Source organism: Eschrichtius robustus, chromosome 14 (assembly GCF_028021215.1).
Source record: "Eschrichtius robustus isolate mEscRob2 chromosome 14, mEscRob2.pri, whole genome shotgun sequence".
In the NCBI taxonomy this organism is placed as follows: domain Eukaryota; kingdom Metazoa; phylum Chordata; class Mammalia; order Artiodactyla; family Eschrichtiidae; genus Eschrichtius; species Eschrichtius robustus.
Window position 1 is genome coordinate 4,357,775 of NC_090837.1, and position 18,655 is coordinate 4,376,429.

Sequence of the window (18,655 nt, forward strand, 5' to 3'; positions counted from 1 at the left end):
CAATCATAGCATTCATCAAGCTCCCAGTAGGTGCCAGGCCCTGTTCTACATACTGGAGGTTAATCCAACCATCAACAAATCAGGGACTTCCCTGGTGGCGCAGTGGTTAAGAATCCGCCTGCCAATGCAGCAGACACGGGTTCAAGCCCTGGTCCGGGAAGATCCCATATGCTGTGAGGCAACTAAGCCCATGCGCCACAACTACTGAGCCTGCATGCCACAACTACTGAGCCTGTGCTCTAGAGCCTGCGAGCCACAACTACTGAGCCCACATGCCACAACTACTGAAGCCCGCGCCTAGAGCCCATGCTCCACAACAAGAGAAGCCACCGCAATGAGAAGCCCGCACACCGCAACGAAGAGTAGCCCCCGCTCGCCACAACTGGAGAAAGCCCGCACGCAGCAACAAAGACCCAACATAGCCAAAGATAAAATAAATTAAAAAGAAAAAAAAAAAAAAAAAAAGACTACTCTCCATGAGCTTACATACTGAAGGGGAAAAAATATATTGTATAGGAGGGAATGAAAAGTGATTAGAAGAAAAATATACCCAGGTAAGGAAAGAGAGCAATAGAGCTGGACATGGAATATTTTATACTTTTTTCCTTTTATGCATTTTAAAACTTTTGATTGTGGAAATGATAAAAGTAGAGATAAATGTGTCATGAATGTCCAGGGGCTTATTATTTCACCAATTATTAACTCCTGAGTAATCTCATTTTCTTTTCTGGTGTATTTTAAAACACATTACAGACACCAATCTATTTTCAATAACAAATGCCTTAGCATATACATCTGACAAATAATGACTTTGGAGGCACAATTACAATGCCGTTATGACCCTTAACAACATTAATGGGATTCTTTAATGTTATCTAATATTCAGGCAATGTTCTTCAGTTTACTGATTGCCTCCAAATGTCTTTTACGGTAGCCAGTTTATTTGAATCAGGATTAAAAAAAAAAAAAAGAAAGAACCACATTGCATTTAGTTGGCATCTCTCCTAAGAGTCTTGTAACCTGTAAGAAGGCCCCCTCCCTCTTTTTCCGTGTCATTTATTCACTGAAGAATCTGGAGGCTTGATTAGATTGGGTTTACATCTTTTGGCAAGAATATTTCATGGGTTGTGTCTGTACTTCCTGCTGTACTGCATCTAAAGGCAAGTATTTAGGCTGGCCAATGGGGTCTAGTGGTGCCATCTTTAACCATCTTACATTAAATGGTCTCAGCATTGATGATCCTGGTCTAAATCCATATTTCCATGAAGGCTTTCAGAACGATGACTTTCTAATTCTCGTATTTCTTCTGCATAGTTAGCTAGAAATGTTCCTATACAGAAGAAACCTTCCCCTGTTTTTCGTTTTGTTTTATTTTTCATCTGTAAATTAGGAATATTAATAGGACAGCGGTGTTGCATCTAATTCTGAGGATTACATTCTGAATTCACTGCAAAGGCAAAAAATCTGTTAAACTAAAAATTACTCCTGGAGACCACATAAATGGTCTCAATAGCATCAAGATCATGGCACTCAGAAACGCAAAAGTCAAGATGTAGCACAAAGCTTACTCTCTCTTTCCTCATTGGAGCTGAGGAACAGAGTTGTGTGGAGAGGGGGAGAATTGTGGGGCTGTTTCTCTCTCCAAGAAAATATACTAAAATCTGAGTAAGTCAAATGTGCATGTATATGTAGGTGATGTCGCTCTCTACCCTCGAGGGTTCCTAAAGGCACTACAAGAAATAACGCACTTGTCAGTGTTTAAGAAACATAAACTCTCTTTACTGTTTGTCGCCTGGCTCACCACTCTCCACCAGATGCCCCCAACTTTTATCAGGTGAGTTTCCTCATCTCAGGTATAGCCTCATCGCTTTCAAGTCTCAGCATCTTTGAACTTACTGCCCATCTGTCTTTCTTCCCACCTAGCCCCAGTCCCAAGGAGCAGTGGAGACCCTCCCTAGAAAGATGCGTGCCCCCTACCCCAGCTGCCTGGATACCACCAGCTCTGCATGCGACCACGCCTTACCTCCAATCCTAGGAGACACGCTGCAGCCTCTTTATTTCGAGATGTCTTCCAGGTGCCTAGCGTAGCTCAGGTAGGAAGAAAGAGTTTAAAATCCTGAACCGATTGATTACCTCCTTGCCAAATTTGCATTAACCGATCCCCTTGCTGAGAATATTACTGATGTTAGATAATGCCTCTACTTTCACTGTCTACTATCGAAGTAGACTGTTACAGGGATAATCAACCATTTTAGGTCCATTCGTTGTTGCTGTCATTTCGCTGACGATAACGATTGTAAGTATGTGTTTTGTTTGCTATGAGACAACCGATATGTGTTTTAGCATATCTGTGTGTGATGCCTAAAGCCTTTTGGAGGAGAGTAGACAAGGACCCTCTAAAGTTCACTGGGTGTTTTCATGTAAAAATCTACTGCCTGCGGCCCCAGAATTAACTCAGCTGCCTCCGGACTGGGACACATCTCCTAAGGTCAAAGCAATTTTATTGTTCACGTTTTAAGAAACGATTCGGTCACAGTTTGCTTCCAAATGGTAGCCTTTGAGAGTCTGGGTATTTTCTGAGGCTGAGTTGGGTGCCTGTAGCCTGGTTTGCTCCAGGGTGCTGCCATATTTCTTCATTCTCTTGGAAACAAGCCAGGTATGTTGGCACTTCGTTGAAACAGCGATGTTACCTAATCCATCAACATCACAAACAGAACCAAGGTAGATTTGGTAAACCAAGGATTGTTAGAAGGAGCAAGAGACATTGATATTTGTTTATCAAGGTTGATTAATTAGCATGGATATTTCCTAATTAAGGTTGTCAGTCTCGTTCTGAGTACCTCCTAGAGTTTCGAGGCTATGCTCAGCTCTGTTTTTGCAAACTTATTTCTGAAGAATAAAATTGTTTTAGTTAGGCAACACACAATGCTGCTGACATCGAGAGTCTGGGGAACCAGATATATACACTGTGGCCTGGCTGAATGTTGGGGAGTCAAGGATGTGTCCCCCAACCCCCCGTTGATTTTCCCATGAATGTAATTCTTTCTGCATAAGCTTATGGGCATGATGTCTGCTTGGGTAGCCACATGGCTGAAGGAGTTAATATGGCATTTTCCTTGAACACAAGCAATGGCCCCTCCTTCTTGAAAGAGTTCCATCAGTTGCTTTCTAAGACATTAGTCACGTCTGGCTCTTACTTAAACTCACTGCCCACTTCTCAGGGTCCCGCCCTCGTTCTTCTACATTCCCCATTCCTTTACATACTGAAATGCCCCAGATCACCATCCTTGGACCCCGTCTCTACCTACTGTCACTCCCTGGCTAATCCCTTCTAGTCTCAAGGTTTCAAATAACCTATTTTGGCTGGTGACGGATACATTTATTTCCAACTAGTATCTCTACCACGCATTCCAGACTCTATAACCAATTGTTTACTGGACATTTCATCTTGGATGCAAGCAGACCTCTCACCCTTCATGTCCAAAGCAGAGTTCTAGATTTCCTCCCCAAATCGCCTCCACATTGACTTTCCCCAGGTCAGTGAACATTGTCTCCATTTTTCTTGTGACTCAGGGCAAAAATCTTAGGTTCATCCTTGAGCTCTCTCTTTCTCCCCCACTTCACACCCAATCCAAGAGCAAATGCGACGGGATCAGCCTTCAGAAATATACTCTAGGGACTTCCCCAGTGGCGCAGCGGTTGAGAATCCGTCTGCCAATGCAGGGGACACGGGTTCGAGCCCTGGTCCGGGAAGATCCCACATGCCGCGGAACAACTAAGCCCATGCGCCACAACTACTGAGCCTGCATTCTAGAGCCTGCGGGCCACAACTACTGAGCCCGTGAGTCACGACTACTGAAGTCCACACGCCTAGAGCCCATGCTCCGCAACAAGAGAAGCCACCGCAATGAGAAGCCCGCGCGCAGCACCGAAGAGTAGCCCCCGCTCGCTGCAACTAGAGAAAGCCCGCGCGCAGCAACAAAGACCCAACGCAGCCAAAAATAAATAAATAAATAAATTTATTTGAAAAAAACATACTCCAAATCTAAACAACTTCTGAACACCCCCCTCCCACCTCCCGTCCTCACCACCGCGTTCTCTCATGTGGCTTATGATATAATCTATATCAGGTTTCCTGGCTATAAAAATCCTTGCCCCTGCTTCAGCCCTGTATTAGTATAGCGACCAGGTTAATGTTTTTTTTTAAATGGAAGTCAACCATATTACTCATCTACTCAAAATCCTGCAGTGGCTACAATTTTGCTGCAAGCAAAAGGCAAAGAGGCTGGAAGACCTTCCCATTACCTCTCTGAGCTCAACCCTTCCCAGCCCCCTGGGGTGCCCTGGGTGCCATTCATACTGGTCCCCAAATTTTCCAGTCATACTCTTGCCCCAGGGGGCTGTTGCACATCCCATTCTTGCTGCCTTGACCCGCAGAGAGCCTGGCGGCTCCCTCTTCACTTTCAAGTCTTTGTTCAAACACTTCTCTTTTTTTGGCTTGGGGGATCTTAGTTCCCTGACCAGGGATCAAACCCGTGCCCCCTGCAATGGAAGCGCAGAGGAGTTCGAACCACTGGACCGCCAAACATCACATTTCAATGAGAGGTCGTCCTTGACCCAACTCTGATAGAATGGCGGCTCTCCTCCTCGCTTACCAGCACACTTTATCATACTTAATCTTTATTTTTCTTTAAAATTAATTGCTGTTTGACGTATATTTCCTTGTTTGCTGTCTACTGCCACTAACGTACATTCCATCAAAGCAACAGGGATTCTGTTTACTGTGGTATTACTAACCCCTAGAACAGTGCCTGGCACATGGCAGGAATTCAAATCGGGGTTGAATAAACAAAAACAAATGAAAAATATTTCTGAATGAAAAGGATCCTATCTCCCACCTCTGGGAAAAAAGATTGCTTAGATGGTTAAGTAAATAATTCTCAAGTGTACCTTTCTGATGCAGTCACTACTTGAAATTGACACATTGACGTATTGGGAACAGATACGGGCTATGCAGAAAATAGTATTTTTGTAAATAATGGTTAAATGTGTCAAATAGTCTTTTTTGGTTAAATCTAACAGAGGCAAATTCTGGCTCACTTAGACAACTACAACAAAAAGAAAAACCTTGAAATGATATGAGAGTACCTTGAAGGGAAACTCAAAAAGCACTGTGCACCAAGGTAATTTTAGGGAAACAGGTTGTAGGAATGAATGGTTTCTTCAACCAGCTGAAAAAACCAACTACAACCATTTTTTAATTCTTGTACGTTTCTGTTTACAAACCAAATTCCAGGAAGAGTTTGACTTACTTCTGCCAGCCCCTAGTCTCACAACCCGTGCAAGTGGGAGTTATTATCTACATTAACGGTCCCACCAAGATTTGACATAATATTTCTCAGGGGAGAGACTCCTCCAGAAGAACTCAGGAGTTCTACCACAACACGCCCCCACCAAATCAATATGTGACCACAATATTAAAAGACTGGAGAACCCAAACCAGAGTAATGTCCTGTTCCTGTATTAAACAAGGCTGGGCATATTTTCTTGTTCCTATATTAAATAATAGTCAGAACAAGCACAAAATAATTGTCTTCTTGCTCTAAGGAATACTCGAGTCAGAATAAAACTGTAAACAAACTAAAATAGCCTACTTATCATGATTTACAGTTTTCTCATCAAGACTCTATTCAAGACCTTGGCCTCTGTACCCGCCAATTCCAAACTAATCCTAACATGTTTCCTGCCTTGTAAGACCTACCTTTAAATCACCCAGCCCAGGCTATAAAACTCTATCAAAATGACCCCTTGATTGTTTTCCCTGCTCTACTACTAAGGCTGTCAAAATGGTAATCCTCCACTTCAGGGGCTATAGTATTGTCTATGGATATAATGGATAAATAATGGATATACTCTCAATCACCTTAGCTTAGCTGATTAATAAGTTTTTCTAATGGTTATCTTATGAGGCTTCCTTCATACACAGGAGCTCAAAAGTCCATCGACAGATGAATGGATAAAGAAGGTGTGGTACATTTATACAATGCAATATTATTCAGCCAGTAAAAAGAATGAAATAATGCCATTTGCATCAACATGGATAAACCTGGAGATTAGCATACTAAGTTAAGTAAGTCAGACAGAGGAAGACAAATATCATATATCACTTATATGCAGAAGCTAAAAAAAAATGATACAAATGAACTTATTTACAAAACAGAAACAGACTCACAGACTTAGAAAACAAACTTTTGGTTACCAAAGGGGAAAGGGGAGGGGCGGAGGGATAGATTGGGAGATTGGGATTGACATATACACACTACTAAATATAAAATAGATAAACAACAGAACCTACTGTATAGCACAGGGAACTCTGCTCAATATTCTGTAATAACCTAAATGGGAAAAAATTATTGAAAAAGAATAGCTATTATATATGTATATCTATAACTGAATCACTTTGCTGTATACCTGAAACTAACATAGCATTGTAAGTCAACTACAGTCCAATATAAAATAAAAATTAAAAAAAAATCACCCAGCCCAGGTCATAAAACTCTGTCAAATGATTGTTTTCCCTTCTTCACTACTAAGGCTGTCAAAATGGTGATCCCTAACTTCAGTGGATATAATGGATATATATGGATATAATGGATAAATAATGGATGTACCCTTGATCAACTTAGCTTAGTTGATTAGTAAGTTTTTCTAATGGTTATCGTATGAAGTTTGCTTCATATGCAGAAGCTCAAAGGTGTTGGACAAGAAACCAAAGATTAATACTTCTAACTAAAGGTATCTCTTCATCAGTCTTATCAAATTACCAGAGAATGCAGTGTATTCATCAAATTTTTCTTAGACCAGCCTCTGCATGCCATCTATAAACACAACACCAACCCTTCTTTGCCAGTTTTAAAACACATGGAACAAGTTCTTTTGCCCTGAGTAGGATCTAAAAGGATTAAATTAAAGGATTAACCATGTAAAAGTATAGAGGGAGCAGGGTGTTTTCACATTATTTGGACAAGTCTAGAATGTTTGGGGCAAGCTTCCACAAACAACTGTGTTAGGATTTTAACTCACAGGCTGTGTGCTATGGACACACACTTTGTATGGGGAAGTCAAGTGCATCTGTGGGGTTGTCTGTTGAAGTCATAATTTGCAGTGTTAGGGTGACCAACTGTGAATGGCATGGTCTTAGCACTGAAAATCCTGCATCCTGGGAAATCTTTTATTTCCAGATAAATTTGAATTGTTGGTCACTAAAAATTCTAAGCTCACTAGTAACTCTAAGTGAATGATCATTGAGCAAGAAGGATGAATTCTGTGTTTGGGCGCCCAGCTCCCATGAAGCCAAATGCGTAACTTACAGGCATTCACAGACTTGAGAAGTCCCCAACATCATTAAATGAATATTTAAAAATCTATGACTTGGCAATTCCCTGGCAGACCAGTGGTTAGGACAACGTGCTTTCACTGCCGAGGGCCCGGGCTCGATCCCTGGTGGGGAACTAAGATCCTGCAAGTCTCACAGGGAGGCCAAAAACTAAAAAATAAAATCAATCAATCAATCAATAAAAATAAAAATCTATGACTCATCGTTTTACCTCAAAGACCACGAAACAACCTAAGTTTCTGCATTTCATCCTGGTGCAAGTTGAGAAGACTAACCTTGCAGCGTCTTTACTTCGGGAAGAGCAGACCATCCTACAAAGCATCACGTCTGCCTTATTTTTTCCCTCGTTAAACTTAACTCAGAGTCATAACTCACCCCCTGTGCCATGGAAATGTCTGAGAACCATTCTTTATCATCAGCATTATAAACCCCCAGTTCCCAACTGTGAAGGGCAGGAAAACTTGCACAACTAAAGCCACTTATCATAACACAGGTGGGATGTTGGCTGGTCTATGACAAATGACGCCTGCACCGTGTACCATGAGACTTGTTTGTTTACTTCCTTCCTAAAGATTTCGTCATTGTCAACGCACTTTATCATGGGAGAAATCCTTAATATTCTATTGGGGCTCAAGACTTGCCCTGACATATATTTTAATCCAAACAAAGAATCTTGTATTGCAAATATTTCAACAGTTGGCCTATGGTTCTCATCCCTGGCTACACATTTGAATCAACTGAAAAGTTTTTGTTAGTTAGTGTTGTTTTCACAATACTTACCACTGGGTCTCGTTCCAGAAAATGTGAGGAAAAGAAAGAAAGAAAGAAAGAGAGAAAGAGAGAAAGAGAGAAAGGGAAAGAAAGAAAGGAAAGAGGAAGGAAGGAAGGAAGAAAGAAAGAAAGACAGAAGGAAAGAAAACATGAGTCTATGTTTCTGGGGGTAGGTCCTGGACATTAGTTGTTTTTTTGGGGGGGGGTATAGTTGCCTTACAATGTTGTGTTAGTTTCCGCTGTACAGAGAAGTGAATCAGCTATATGTGTACATATATCCCCTCTTTTTTGGATTTCATTCCCATTTAGGTCACCACAAAGCACTGAGTAGAGTTCCCTGTGTTATACAGTAGGTTCTCATTAGTTATCTACTTTATACATCGTAGTGTATATATGTCACTCCCTAACTCCCAATTTATCCCATCCCCCTTTTCCCCCCTTGGTGTCCATACATTTGTCCTCTAATTCTGTGTCTATTTCTGCTTTGCAAATAGGTTCATCTGTACCATTTTTCTAGATTCCACATATATGTGTTAATATACGATATTTGTTTTTCTCTTTCTGACTTACTTCACTCTGTATGACAGTCTCTAGGTCCATCCAAGTCTCTACAAATGACCCAATTTCATTCCTTTTTATGGCTGAGTAATATTCCATTGTATATATGTACCACATCTTCTTTATCCATTCATCTGTCGATGGACATTTAGGTTGCTGCCATGTCCTGGCTATTGTAAATAGTGCTGCAATGAACATTGGGGTGCATGTGTCTTTTTTTTTTTTAATCAATTCTTTTTTTAATCATAAATTTATTTATTTATTTATTTATTTTTGGCTGAGTTGGGTCTTCGTTGCTGCACGCGGGCTTTCTCTAGTTGCGGCGAGCGGGGGCTACTCTTTGTTGCGGTGCGCGGGCTTCTCATTGCGGTGGCTTCTCTTGTTGTGGAGCACGGGCTCTAGGTGCGTGGGCTTCAGTAGTTGTGGCACATGGGCTCAGTAGTTGTGGCTCGCGGGCCTAGTTGCTCTGCAGCATGTGGGATCTTCCCGGACCAGGGCTCGAACCCGTGTCCCTTGCATTGGCAGGCGGATTCTTAACCACTGTACCACCAGGGAAGTCCACATGTGCCTTTCTGAATTATGGTTTTCTCAGGGTATATGCCCAATACTGAGATAGCTGGGTCTTACGGTAGCTCTATTTTTAGTTTTTTTAAGGAACCTCGATATTATTCTCCATAGTGGCTATATTTTTTAAGATTCCTGAACTGAAGCCAGGGTGATGAAACATTAAGTAGACCCAATCAAAAAACAAAACAAACCAAAAAATCCAAAACAAACCAAAAAGTCCAGGTGGATTCAGTTTATAAGTGGGATGGGTGTTTCAGAGTCGTCACTTTTTAATCAAATGTCACTGATACTCACTGATTTTATTACCACAAACCCAATAATTCTGTAAAACAAGGCTACACCCGGGAACCTCTTAGGCCTGGGCTGCGTCCCAAAATTATAGGCAAAGCCAGGCCGCCTGAGGGCTGCCAGGCTCAGGCAGGCCCGTGCATCCCCTCCCGGGGGTGTTCCCCAGGTGGGCTGGCTTGGAGAGGCAGCAGGTGGGCACACCCCCCTGCTCCGTGCTGGCGTTTCTCCCAGCGTGGACGTCAGCAAAGGCAAGCTCTGAAGCTGGTTTTCTCATTTTAAATGGAAACAACAAAAGGCCCTGATCACTGGGCAGTAGCTTTGCTTCAAGAAAACTCTTCCCTCTCCTCCTGCAGCTGCAGTTTCTTTGTTCTTCCCCAGCATGGGAGACAGCTGTGCTTTATGGATATTCAGCCCAAATTTGGCCAAATATTGCCAAGGAGGCTTTGTGCGTGTGGTGTGTGCTGGGGACTATGTCGACGTGTGGATTTCTGTTTACAGCAAGATGATAAGCAAAACTAGAGACCCTCTCCTCTTCACCTCTGGGGGAGCCCGCTTCATTTTGTTGAACATATTACATCTTCCTTGATGTTTAAAAAATATATACCCATCTCCAGCTAACACACTGTCTCCTGGAAATAAAGCTCTACAAATAAAAATGAAGGAGGCTTATGGGAAAGATGCCTTCTCCAGGAATCTACAAGTAGGAATTGCCAAAAAAAGCAACTTTTCGGCACAACAAAGACCATTGGTGCGGGCTGGAAAGACTATGAGTCTGGAATCTACAGCCATTGGGTCTTAGGTTTCCTCCCTTAAACCACTGTCTTTCAAATGACTTTCAAAATAAATCTTATTTTGGCAAAGGCATTTCTTTAGAAAAAAACCCCACAAAGCTTATTTCATGCAGCATCACGCCTTTCAGGTCCATCCATGTTGTCACAAATGGTGGGGTTTCCTACTTCTTAAGGCTGAATGATATTCCACTGTACGGTACGTATGTACGTATAGCCAAGACATGGAAACAACCCAAAAGTCCATTGACAGGTGAATGCATCTCGTGTACTTTATAGCACCACTGAGACCCATGACCTCTGCAGAAATTAGGTGATGACAATGGCAAAGAGAAAGAGTAAAGACTTCATCATCAGATAGACTTGGATCTAGTCCCAGCTCAGAGGCTTACCCTGTGACTCTAAGACAAGCTTCAATGTCCTGAGTCGTCACACCCCCAACTGTTAAATGGGAAGGATTGCAACTTATCAATGCCACTTCCACGATTTCATGAGATAAAGTTTCTACCAGTACTTTACACAAAGTTAACACTCAGTTCCTGTAAATAGATGTACCGCAGCTTGGAATGATTTACACCTTATTGACATCAGGGCAAGCAGGGCTGAAATTGCAGCCAAGCAAAAATGCGTCCTCCAAATATACTCCATCACTAGAGAAACATTTATCAAGTGTGTCTCATGGTGCCTCTATTTCCAGGTTATTGATCACCTCAACGCAAGGAAAGGCCCCGTGAACTATCCATCCAGCTGCCCCCGCTTGTTATGTTAATAGATGGGACAGATGGCATCACTTATGATAAGACACTAACAAAGTGACGTTTGCTTGTATTAAACATCACGAGCAAATTGCCCATTAATTCCAGAAAGGAGCATATGCAGAAAATAGAGAGTAAGTGGAGCCAATTAATTTAGCTTTAATTCAAAAACCCTCCGACAATGATCGACACCCACACATGCTCAATTCTTTAACAATCTTGGGCTCAGGAACAGCATGTTGTCAGCAGGCAATAATTCATTTTTTTAGCAGGAAGCAAAAGGAATATTTCTGGATGATGAACCGCCAGTGGATGGGCCTCTGGATTAGTGTTACTTAATATTTTACGATAAGTGGTCTGGAGGAGGGATTTTTTTTTTTTTAATGAAATGTTTAACTCTGCAGATGATGCTTAAATCTTCTGAGTTGCAAATATCAAGAGAAAGTAAGAAGCTGAAGGGTGTTCACAATATGAACAGGAAAAAAATAGAAGCTAATCTTACTATTAATAGGTGCGTATTGTTTCCACTGAAATCAAGAAATGAGTCAGAGAGTTTCAGAAAAATATCTAAGTACTGCTAGGGACATCATGCAAAACGCTAAGAAAATTTACTTCACGATCAGGAAAACAAAAAACTGAAAACACATTTCCAGAGGAGTGAGTGTGTGTGTGTGTGTGTGTGTGTGTGTGTGTGTGTGTAAATACCTTGATAATAAGTGCTCTGGGGTGTTTTATAGTATCAGAAAGGTCCCGGCTACATCTAATAAAGATTCCTTAAAGGTTATCTGTTTATGTCAACCTTTTCTTATGGAAAATTTCAGATATGCAAAAGTAGGAAAAGAGAACATTTAAACCGATTGTTCCTAAGGTTTTCCTAGTTGTCTATATCCATAAAATTCCCAATTATAAAATTAGACCTTTAACTCTTATGACATGTCCCTATGCCATTCTCACCACTCCTCCAAAGGTACCATTTTATTTAGTTTCTGATTTATTCTTGACAGACTTCTTTTCTGTCTCTGTGTTTTTGTTTTGTTTTCCTTCCCTCTTTCTCTCCCTCCTTTTCTTCCTCTTTCCCTTCCTTCTTTTTAATTATCAAATAAACACCCACATATTCATGCCAATGTACATTTTGTGTGTGTGTGTGTGTGTGTGTATCCTGGAAAACATTTAAGAGACAAGAAGAAAGATTTGTCACAAACACTTTTAACAACACTTACTTTGTGCCAGACCCTGTTCTAACGCCCTCGTGCATCTATTACCTCCTTCCCCCGACCCTCACAGCCCCATGCATTGGTGTGATTATTATGCCCATTTACAGACAAGGAAACTGAGGCCCAGACACTTTAAATGACTCACCGATGGTCTCACAGCCACAAAGTGCCGAGATTCCAGGCCCTCTGCCGGCAGAGCTGGCACCTTCGTCCCCAAGCCCTGCTGCCTCTCAACGCGTTGGGGTCTGTGGGCAAAGAAAGGACAAATGGGCATCCCGCCCCACCCCCCAATCTAGAGCAGGGGTGTTCTGTCACCCTCCCCAATCCATCCGTGGAATGCTTCCTCATTTCTTGTTTCATCCAATCCTCCCCAGCCTGTGGGGCACGGAGACATTCACCAGAGCCTCCCATGTTAATTTCCCATCACTTCCCTGGGGTGGAGGGCAGACTCCCAATCGGATCGGCAAGGACAACAGAAGGGCTGGATGTGGGGTGTAACGGTCCTTTTTCAGATGCTACAGACTACCTTCCTCGTCAGCTCCATCTCTGGGCTACTGTCCAAGGTACCTGGGACCTTGGCATTTCCTGAGATTCTACAGCAGACCAGCTCTTCCTGGCCGCCCTCTCTGCAGGCACCAAGATTTCTTTCCTGAGACCAACAGTCCTGTTATTGCTCTGTCTTATTTCCTTGGACAAAACTGTGTTGATATGTCCACCCCTTCCTCGGGTGAAGGAGCAAAATAAATGTGTGTAAGTCTTCCGTGTATAACTGGAATTTGTTTTAGCTAACCTTCATAAAAATCCTATAAATGAGTCATGGTGCCCCATTTTATACACGTGGACACTTAGCCTCACAGCAGCTCTGCAGTTGACACCAGGTCACACAGCCTGTAAGTGTCAGAGGCAGGATGGGGGTCCAGGACTTCCTGACATCTTTCACGGTACCATTCGTCTTGCTTCAGCCAAAGCAAGAAAGCTCTCCTGAAACTGCAAGAAAATAAGACCAAGGCATTTCAGGGATAACATAGAACACAAAATGTTGACTTGGAGAAGAGGATGGGAGAGGAGAGGTGAAAAGAAAGAGGAGAGAAGAAGAGGTCAGAAAAATAAAAAGCAATAGCCATTTTAAAGGGTAAGAAATGGGTTTTGAATAGTCAAGACAGTGTTAGCAATCATTTAAATAATAATAAAAAATGAATGATTTGTTGACAGATCACATAATATTTAGGGAAAGGATTCATATTGGAATCATAGCCTCATGTAGCAACCTGAAAAGAATATTCAGAATGCTAGAAGACAAAACTGTCCTTTTGGTAAAACTCAAGGTTTTCAGTACCATCTTCAGAGAGCTCTTTGGTGCTGTTCTGTATGACCCTGCCACGGAAATATCCTCAAATGCTCCAGATGGTGTGTTCTTCGATTTCATTCTACGGTACTAATACCCTTTGTCTCAATCATTTAGAGAGAAGCCATTTATAGCCGAAACATATTTTTCTCTCTTAAAAATAATGATTTTTGCAAACTTCCAGGGTGCTTTCAATGATTGTAAAGTGTGCATTGCTTTGATACAGAACTCTGGGAAGTATTCAGATGCATATTTCATATCTTTATAGAGCTGATTAACTGATATGTAACAAAGGATTTAGAACCCTTAGAACAGGGTGAAAATAAGAACTTGCACTTGACTTTTGCAAGGCAACAGTATTAGTTCCACTGTGGTTTGCAATTTGATATTTATGTCTCTCTGTGGTAAAAGAGAGAAGAACAGAAAACTGACAACCAAAGATTACTTTTCCAGTAAAACTAGGAAATCTCTGGTACAAATTTGGAGAATTTAAAGACAGTTGAGTAAAATAACTATTTATAAGGTGCTCATAGGGTATAGAGAAACCATGAGGGTTAGTACAAAACCCCCAGAGTTGGGGGAGGGGGGGGCTTCAAGATTGAAATAGAGGAGGGGACAGAAAGATTGTGTGGAGAGAGTCACTAAGGGTCGACCAATTCCGACGCGTGGAGGGTTTCCACACACTTCCAAGCAACTCTTGGACACCAGCTGGGTGTCCTACAATTCAACTCAATTCTGACACCCTCTACCTGGGGACAGCATCAGATCCCACAGGTTAGGGGCTCAGTCCTATGAGACGCCCCCATTCCACTTCTGACACCAACTGCAAGTCCAGGTCATCACCTGTGCTTTTGATCAACTGTCTATAATCAGAGGTTCCCACACCTACTCCTTGGGTTCAACTAATTTGCTAGAATGGTTCACAGAACTCAGGAAATCAGTTTACTCACTAGATTACTGGTTTATTACAAAGGAGACAGTCCCTGCTGGTTTTAAATTCTGATATCTCCATCCAGTGTAGTTACGACCTTGGGAAAATTGCTCTGTGCCTCAATCTTCACATCTGTGAAGTTGGGGTATGATTAGAAGTTACCTCACAGGATTGTTGTGAGAGTTAAGTTGTCTTAAAACATGTAAAATCACAGTCTCAATGCCCAGCAATGGACGGTACAGGCAAAAACAGAATGAGGAGAGAAACTGAGCACATACTGTGGGTCAGGCATAGAGTGAGGGATTTCAAAGATGTTATATCATCATCATCGTCATCATCATCTCAATAATCCTTGGAGAAATGTGACCCTCCAGTGTCATGTGTCTGGGACATCATAGTTACAGGTTCAGAGTTTGCACATGGAATGGATACTGATGGAGAAAAGGACACTTAGGATCAGTAGATGGGAAAATAATTAAAGCTTTTCATTAGTCTGTTTCCTACACAGGGTAGATAAAAGATCTTAAAAGAGTAGTCAATGGAAAATTCCAACTTGGAGATGCAAACACACATTCTTATTGGACTAAATGAGTAGATAAGCCGTTTGGTTTTAAATGATAAAAAAAACAACAACAACATCGATGTGCTAAAACCTATATTTATCAGATGTGCCCTAAAAGAAAATTTGATTAAAAAAAACCCCACTGATGTAATCCTAAATTAACTGAGTTAACAGTGTTAAAAAAAAAAGTGAATTATATTTTAAAATCTTTCTGTGAAGCTAATAGGGCAATTACATTTAATACTTTTATTTTTCAAAAATTAATTTGAAGCAAATGATCTCCACTTAAGTAGACATAATAATAGTGTCAAGCTAATAGCATCATGTTGAGAATTCAATGAGTATTTATACAACTGTCTATGGCTTTTGTTCAGTGCTAAGTGTAGGCTGTTATTACTATTATTATTATTATTACTATTATTAATAAATTAATTTTGTTGTAAAGTTCAGAATCAAGTCACTCGTAACCCTTGAAGAGTTTTTAAATGGCTGGGTTATTTTCAGGTGATCCTAGAAATTTAGCGAGGCTGTGGCATTAACATCCAGGCATTAACATCTGTAGAAATCTGTTTCCTTTATTCCCGGTGCCTAAATAGGGTATCCATTGCAATGCTGCTATCAAAATGCAAGAAGTCTCACCCTCTTGTCTGTTGGGCCACAAAGATCCCACCAAAATGTATTTCCTGATACTTTTTTCATCAAGGGAATCCTTGCCAAGAGGAAAAAAAATTTGAAAACCTATGTTGTATATGTTATGTATATATGTTATCTATGTGTTATGTTTATATACATAAATAATATAGGTTAAAAATTTTTTTTCCTAAAAATTTAAATGTATAAAAATATATTAGAATGTATAAATATGGAGAGAGAGAAAAACTAAAATATACACAGAACCAAATACACTAGTAAGTAGGGCTTTATTTCATTTCTGAATGTGAATAGAGAGATATGATTGGATTTGTTTTTTACTTAAAAAATGAATAAGGTAAATGAGTTTTTCAAAAGTTATATGTGGCATTTTGGGTGACTGTGATTACTTGACCTTCATTCCATTTTTAAATGGATTTATTGAGATAGAATGCACACACCATGCAATTCACCCAATTAAAGGACATAATTCAATGCTTCTTAGATTTTTGAAGTTGAACAACCAAGACCACAATCTAATTTGAGAATATTTTCATGACCCCAAAAGAAAACCTCATACCTGTTAGCAGTCCCTCCTGAACCCTTCCTGACTCTATTTCCTTGCAAACATGAACCAACTTTCTACCTTGATGGATTGCCTAATCTGGACATTTTATGTAAACAGGATCATATAGTATGTGGTCTTTTGTGACGGGCTTCTTTCACTTACTATGATGTTTTAAGGTCCATCTATGCACATATCAGTAATACACAGCTTTTTAGTGGCAAATAATATTCCATTGTAGGTCCATTTGACATTCTGTTTATCCATTCATCACTTGATGGACATTTGGGTCATTTCCACTTCGGGGCGATTATGAACAGTGCTGCTGTGAACATCAGGTCCAGTTTTCATGTGGCTGTATATTTTCATTTGTCTTATCATTCAGTTTTTTAGCTACTTTTCTCCTCTGATGACTGAAATAATTACAGTTACCCACCATGGTAAGGTTTTCTCACCTCTAAGTTTTAGACTTTTTAATACTTTTAATTGACTGCCCACAATAAATTCCTAGTGATTACAATAAACTGAATGAATTATTCTCAAAATCACATCAATAGAATGAATTCCATTTTTTTTACTCAGTGGCACTTTTTAACGCTGAAAGTAGGAGATATAGTTGACATAATTGAAATCTGTGCCTGTTTGTGTCTCTCAATAATGAAAATCCTCTCAAGTGTCTTCACCTGGTAATATTTAATTAAAAATATTGTGATCATTCATTCATTTGGTTTAGTGCCTTCTAATTATCCTCAAATGCTGTAACAAAAGGGTGAATTTCATATGAACACGCAGCCTCAAGCTCAATAAAGATAAATAATTGAGCTGCACAATAAGAGTCTCTTCTCCATTGACATGAGAGATGAGACCTTTCCAATGGGGCGATAGTGCCACCCCCGTGAGCAAACCCAGGGTGCCCTTGACACAGGTCTCAATGTCCCATCCCCATCCAGGGGCCCCCAACTGCTGAGATGTTGCAGGAAAGGGGGACCCAGAGGGGTGTTTAGAATGAGGATGAATTTGCTTTCCCCAGGTCAGCAAGGTGTTGATGACCAAACCTGCCATATTGAAATGTAAATTTGGGCAAGAAATAGAGGGGACCCCAAGGTCACTTTTACCTTCTCAGAGCTGTGATCCTGGAGGGAAAAATCCAGGAAGCTCTGTGTGACAGATATCCACTCCCCAGCACCCAGGACATAAGGGGATTTGTGCTACTTTACGGAGGGAGATTCGGTCAAGGACTCTGGTGAGAAAATAAAGATTTAAGAAAATCAACATAACGACACTAAGAGGTTGGAGAAAAGCAGTACTCCCCCAAATTGCCTTTTTATCAGTCCTTAAGCAAAACATGAACCTTGTTTTCCTATCAATAACAGATGTTTGGCGAGCTACATTGGTGGTAAATGTCATGGTTTGTGCTGAGATCACAATGATTTCATACTGTGAGGTCCAGGTGTGAGGCTCATGTGTCCTGCAGGTTTCGGGGGAATTGAGTGAAAGCAGAGGTGATGCCCTGTGTGCCCACGGAACGTGAACACTGACATTTGGGCAACACAGCAGCCTGCTTAGAGGGGACCCATAAGGATGTTCACTTAAACCCAGTCCTATTCCCTGGTGATTCAAGCCAGCAAGCCACGATGGAGAATATGTTTTCAAAGTCTGTTGGTTTAGAAATGCTTTCAAGGTGTGTCCCTTCCCGAAGTCTTTACTTCCTCAGTTATTCTCTGTGGCTCTGAACAAAGACAACCTCTGACCCTCATTTGTTATCTTCTAGAATGCAAGTGGGCTGTGGGTTTTTTTTTTTTAACTTCAGCCCAATTAATTTAGCTTGAGGCTTTTATATTTTAATTAAAGTGGCAGCTTTCATAAATATTCGTCAAACACAAATGTTTCCAGGGTCAGCAGGCCATGTGCCAGGAAAGAAAGGCATAGATATTCTTCCCTTCCCTGGAGGAAGCTCACAGATGTGAATACATAAGTAGCTCTCCATACTGCAAAGTCTAGTGTTCGTGTGTTTGTTTAATAAGAATTTGTTGGGGGCCAATAGGTGTGACGTGTGTGGATGGGACCCGAAGATACAGATTGAGCAAGGCGACTATAGCTGCCTACATAACTTTCTGCATCTCTACCCACCTACTGTGGTCCAGCTACACCTGCACTTACGTCCATGGCTCTACCTTTCCCTCGGCACGTATGTGTCTGAGATACACATACGTACACAAACACACACATCTATGCATTCATATACATATGTATACATGCATATATATGTAATTTGTATGTGTGTA

The 18,655-nt window shown here is 41.1% G+C and overlaps 1 pseudogene; it reads right to left on the minus strand.

The window, feature by feature from the left end:
• The window catches only part of LOC137776972 (V-type proton ATPase subunit C 2-like), a 75,361-nt pseudogene that overhangs the window by 13,648 nt on the left and 43,058 nt on the right, over positions 1 to 18,655 (minus strand).